The sequence below is a fragment of the Vulpes vulpes genome, chromosome 12 (genome assembly GCF_048418805.1).
Source record: "Vulpes vulpes isolate BD-2025 chromosome 12, VulVul3, whole genome shotgun sequence".
Classification (NCBI taxonomy): domain Eukaryota; kingdom Metazoa; phylum Chordata; class Mammalia; order Carnivora; family Canidae; genus Vulpes; species Vulpes vulpes.
Genome location: NC_132791.1, coordinates 114,235,883 through 114,241,882, shown reverse-complemented (window position 1 = coordinate 114,241,882; position 6,000 = coordinate 114,235,883). Strand labels below are relative to the sequence as shown.

At 49.6% G+C, this 6,000-nt stretch overlaps 1 protein-coding gene across 5 annotated transcripts in view; it reads left to right on the top strand.

The window, feature by feature from the left end:
• Positions 1-4,121: 4,121 nt before the first annotated feature.
• LOC112920310 (tubulin-specific chaperone cofactor E-like protein) overlaps positions 4,122-6,000 on the top strand; it is a 156,303-nt gene continuing 154,424 nt past the window's right edge. For 2 of the 5 annotated variants that reach the window (XM_072729513.1, XM_025999041.2), the window contains exon 1: positions 4,417-4,747. The gene's annotated coding sequence lies outside the window, so the exon portion shown is untranslated. Of the gene's footprint in view, positions 4,254-4,411; positions 4,748-6,000 lie in introns of those variants that run through there. The other 3 variants (XM_025999039.2, XM_025999038.2, XM_025999040.2) reach the window with 3 other exon arrangements.

The window sequence follows — 6,000 nt, the reverse complement described above, 5'->3', positions numbered from 1 at the left end:
AGTAAATTAAGAGTTGTTTTTTAAGACCATATACTCTGCCCAGTGAGGAAATCTGGATGCTTTCTAAATCATTCTAGGTATGATTCTCCAGTTAAAATAAAAATATCTCTGCCCTTTGCTTGGTCAATAAGCTTGGCGTGACAGTCCATTTCCTGACAGATATGTCAATAATGTTGACAAAAATAAAACATAGAATCTCAGAGTTGCAGAATTTAAAGGGACAATGAAGCCTAACATTTTTTTGAGTCGTGATTTTTGTGTGTGTGTGAATCTGATGGAATCTATGGCACTTCCTCTCGAAAATGTATGTATGTATAATATAGGTATGTACATAATATTTTATACATGATTTCAGTTGGCTCACTATGGTAGATTGTTCAGTCCAGGTTATTTGGATAAAGTTCCATGGCAGAAAGAGGTCAAATGACATGGCTGGTTAGTGGAAAAAGCAAGACTAATATTGCTGACTCTTAATTTCCAAACCAGTCACTATTCTTTCAAGTGAAGTGGTCGGTTTTTCCTTCTCCTTGATCCCATATGTGTACTGTTGTTCTCATATAATTCTCATATATGTGATTGAATTCTCATATAATTCTGTCCTTATCCTATTGCCTACTTGAGAGATGCCATCAGCTAAGAAGACTCGCCGCCCCTTTTAAAAAGATTTTATTTATTTATTCATGAGAGACACACACAGAGAGGCAGAGACATAGGCAGAGGGAGAAGCAGGCTCCCTGTGGGGAGCCTTGTGTGGGACTCGATCCCAGGACCCCAGGATCGCTACCTGAGCCAAAGGCAGACGCTCAACCACTAAGCCACCCAGGCGCCCCAATGACTCCTCTTTTTAAAATAATATACTATTAATTGTTCCATATCATTGTTATTTGAGTATTTGCATGATCTTTCCAACTACGCTGTAGGAACCATGCCTTATCCATCTTTGTTTTCCCCAAACCACCTAACTAAGTGCAAGGAATATATTCACTATAAAACCAACATGTGTTACATTAAAAGACATGCAAATATTTGACAAACTCCATGATAGAACTCTATCCTATAATTATAGGGCTATTATGCACTCAGATTCTGGTGTCACACTGACCTAAATGTGAATTCAGCCTCTGCCATTTACTAGCTGTATATTCTGTGTATATTACTTAACCTGACTCTCACTTGGCAAATCTGATGGTACCAAATGGACTTCACATGGTCACTGTGAGGATTAAGGAAATAATCTATGTGAAATATCTTGAGCAGTACTTGGTATGTAGACTTTGGCTAACTATGATTGTCATTATGGCATACTCAACCTTGAATTACAGGCTCAGTTGGAGAAACATTGATGTCTATTCTTAGAATCAGACTGGTCAAGCAGTCTAACCAACCCAGGAAATATTCACACGTTGTTCTAACACAGTCTGCTTTTGCTTAACCTATCCCAGTGACACGGAACTCATTAGAACCAACTGAAGCAGCTCTGATTCTTCCAAAGTTCTTCCTTACTATTAAGTTAAACCATATGAAATTGCTGTTTCTAGGTCAAAACAATTGAATTATCAAGAATTTCTAAAAAAAAAAAAAAAAAAAATGAGACCAGAAATTTGCTTTTCTATTACTGTCTCTCACTTTAGTTCAACATCTCTCTTCTACATGACAATCCTTTAGAGACAATGGAGAATCAATGGGGAACAGGATAGACTTTGCTCCTGCCTTCATTGAGGCTTACACACTTATCAAGGAAACAAAATAAGCAATTCTGTAGAATTTTTAGATTCAAGGAGGGGGGAAGAAGAATGTTTCAAGCAAAAGAATATGAATTCCCATAGAATATATCATACATGAGGTTTTGAGAGTCACTGCCCAAAGAACTCACTTTGATGATAAAAATATTCTGGATCAGCAGTGTCCAATATGATAGTCACATATGGCTACTGAGCACAAGAAATGTGGCTAGTGTCATATAACTCAGGAAATGCAATTTTAATTTAACTAAATTTTAATTAATTTAAATTTAAATAGCCACACATGCCTAGTGGCTACCAGGTTGAACAGAGAGTGACAAAGCAGGAAGATAAAAAGGCAAGAGATGAGACTGGAAAATTCAGCAGGGTTCCGGGCCAGGAAAAGCCTTGAGGAACATGTCAATCATTGTGGCTTTACCCTGAGGGTGAAGTCTCAGAAGGATTTTAAGTTCCAGAGAATAATATGATCAGACAGGAGTTTTAGAAACATAATTCTGGCCATCTTATGGAGATAGGCAGGAGAAGGGTGGAGACTTTGATCTTGTCTTTAGGAGTTTGCTCTATAAAGCGGGAGAGAGGAACAAAAGCAAAATGACTCAAGGAAATCTCAAAAAAAAAGGCACATATAACTAATCATACTCAGTTGCAGATGATACTCATATATGTATTTATATACATTGTCCACTAATAATCCACATTTCTTGTCTTTTTCTAGTTGCTCACAGGATATCTAGCCTCCCCAGTATTTCTATGTGTGTGCCCAATGGCACCTGAGCTCACAAGGAGTCTATCAACAAAATATCCATGCAGCATCAACCTTGTTCTCCCTCCTATGCATTTATGTCCCTTTGTTCTTTTCTGGTCCTTGCCACTGAGGGTACTTTGAGGGTACTGCTCTGTTCTCTGCAGGAGGAGGAGGAAAGTCCCCACCTCAGCAACCTAAGCCACACTGCTTGGCTCACCCTCCCCTTGATCCTCAAAGCATTTTCTTTCACCAGCATTTCTGGAGGGGCACCTGGGTGGCTCAGTCCGTTGAGCACCCGATTCTTGATTCTGGCTCAGGACATGATCTCAGGATCTTGGGACCAAGCCCTGCTTTGGGCTCTGTGCTCAGCAGGGGAGTTTGCTGGAGTTTCTTTCCCTTTGCCCCTCCCCCTACCCTCTCTTTTTAAAATAAATAAATCTTTTATTTATTTATTTATTTATTTATTTATTTATTTATTTATTTATTTATTTTATTTATTTATTTAAACACAGCTCTGGGGCTTTTCCGGCTCTCCCTCTAACTTCTCTAAGCTCTTCCGATGTGGTAAGATAAAACACAATGAGAGAAGTCAGTCCCTCCCTAGGAGTGATGGTGATAAGCTGCCATTGGGTCCCCCTTAAAGAACTTTGTCTCTGTCACTCTAGGAACCAATATATACACGTCCATGTGTGTCACAATTCCTCACCAGCTCCCTGACACATACACCTCATGTGCGTAGCACATAGACCTTTCCGATTCCTAGCCCTTCAAGCTGACATATCCATACGAGGCTGAATTCTCTTCGGGGATCAGTCAACAGCATCCCCAGTCCATGAACGTTCCTGCAAAAGAAACGGACAAATAAGTGAGCGCATAAGCAATCACAGCCCGGCAGTCACATACGGTGTATACGGAGCTAGGGCATCCATGGCCTTCAGTTTGGGGCCAGACTAACCTGGATTCACATCTCGGCCTGTTCCCTTCTACCAACTGCATGGTCTTGGGGGCCGATCACTGGAGCTCCGTGAGCTTCCGTTTTCAAGTCTACCAAATGCTCATCACTCTTGCAAGTTGTGAAACTTAGAAAGAGCCGACGCACAGGGCCTAGTACCTAGAAGGTGCTCCTGGAAGGGGGAGGCCGGTGCTACTCGGTGGGTGCCGGGGCGCGGAGAGCTCAGGACGCCCCAGGCCCTGCGGGGTGGGGGTGGGGGGGGCGGATACAGGCCGGAGCGTGAGCGCATCGTCGGGCAAGAGCATCCTGGGACTCTAGGAGCCGGCAGCCTGGGGCTCACCTCGTGAGGCAGGTGAGCCCGCGGAGGGTCGGGCCAACGCTCCGAGAGGGAGGCAGCTGCCTCGCGGCCGCCCAGGCTCCGCGCCACTCGCCCCTACCTCACCCTGCTGGGGCGGTTCACCCCCCCTTGGCGCCGAGGGCGCCCCTCCGCGAGGCCGAGGGCAGGGGCAGGTGCCCCGCCCCGTCGCCATGGCAACCCGAGTCCGACGGCGGCGGCCGCGCTCCCCCGGCGCCCCCCTCCCCTGCACGCAGCGGACGTGACACGTGCGGCGGGGTCACGTGTTGTTGTGGGGCCCTGAGAGCTGCTTCCGGGTCAAGGCAGGACACTGGGCCCCGGCGGCCGGAGCGGGGGACGCGGTGCAGCGGCGCGGGGCCGGGGCCGGCCGGGAGCAGGCCGGAGGCGGAGCCGGGAGGGGGGAGGAAGGCGCCGCCCGAGGAGCCGCCGCAGCAGCTCCCCCGCCTCCCGGGCTGAGGGGTGAGTGGAGCCCGGGCCCGCCGGCTCCCGGGCGCTCCCCTCCGGAGCCGAGGCGCGGAGGGCCGTTCCTGCCCGGGCGCGGGGTGGGGGCGGGGCGGGGCGGGGCGGGGGCGCCGCGGGGAACCCTCGGGGCGGGGCGGGGCGGGGGCGGCCGGGCCGGGCTGGCGGCGGGCGGGCAGGGCCCTGGGCCGGAGGCTGCTCGCGCTCCCCAGGGCCGTGGGGGATGGGCTGCCCCCGGCTGCTGGCGAACCGGAAACTTCGTCTCGGAACCCCTGCATCCCGAGGGGAAGAAGACGAAACAAAACAAAAGTGGAGGACGTGTCCCCAGGGAGGCTCGGAGGGGAACGGAGCCGGCGGGCACTTCCACGCTCCTGGGGCGCCAGGCCTGCCCCTTCCAGGGGACGGTGACAGGTGGCGGGAGTCTGGGACGGGCTTTTGGGAGAATCGCTTTTTGCCCTGCGAGTTGGGAGACGCTGAGAAGTGAGGGAATTGGAGTAAGATGGGGCCCCGGAGGGGAGGGCAGGGCAGGGCAGGGGGGACCCTGGCCTGGGGTCTGGGAGGGGAGCCACCGCAAGGATCTGTGTGTGCAGCCGGAGATGGGGACTCCAGGGTCCTAGCCCCCCACCCCACCCCCCACCCCACCCCCCACCCCGGGAAGACGCTCTGGGGGTTTGCTGGAGCCAGAAGGGGCCACACGCCCTCCCCTGGAGGCGGCGACGTGGGGGGGGTGGGGGGTGGAGTTAAGGGAAGTTGGTTGAAGAGCCGAACTGTTGGTTGGCCGCCCGTGGAGGAAGCGGGGTCTGCAGCCCGGGGCTGCTGAGTTGCTAGGAGCCTGGAGGCACCGCCCCGGGCTGCTCTCGGGGGGGGGGGGGGGGGGGGTGTCAGCCATCCTTCTAGGCACCGACCCAGGCCTAGCTGGGACTTGTCCCCTCTCTCCTTATGCCGCCTGGAGCTCTCAGATTGGTTTCCAGGAGGCCACCTTGAGCAAAGAGATTCTATGTAGGTGCTGAGGACTAAGGAAGACACTCAGCCTTGGGGTCCTGAGGCATTTAGAGTATGAATTTTAAAATAGAATTTTTTTTTTTAGATATAACAACTACACAGGTATTATAGGTATATAGGTATTATATTAGAGACTACATCTCTAAGGTTAAGAGCTTTAAGACTTTTTTTTTTTTTTTTTAACCCTTCCCCCGTATTAAGAAATACTTTTTACATTACGGTCTAGTACATAACGTATATATATATGAATGAAAAGTTTCACAGAGCAGCACTATTCACCCTTGTTACATGTGGTGCCTTGTGATCATTTGTGCCCTGTTCCATTCCCTCTCACTGAAAACGCTGATTTGAAATCCACCAAATTGGTTTGTGGGTCGCAGGTTACACTCTGAAGAGCGCGCAGCCTCCGAGACACGTGTTCTTTGGCTTCGGTTAGTGTGGTCCTGTATGCTTCTAGAGGGCCAGGATGACCACAAGGAGATAGACGGGGTTGGGTGGGGGCGCCCCTGACTCCTCCGCCTGTTTATATGGTTATAATGTAGCATATTTGGCGTTTTCGGGGGCTTAATCATTGATACCTTAATGTGGCCTGACCATTTTATGAAATTTTTGAAGTGTGTGCTTCAATTCTTGCTATCCTTTGCCCTGTCAAAGAAAATGACAGACCTAATTCCATTTAGTTGCTTTACCCCTACAACACGCTTAAGATAATTTTGATGTTATGGTGTCGTAAATATACACTGAT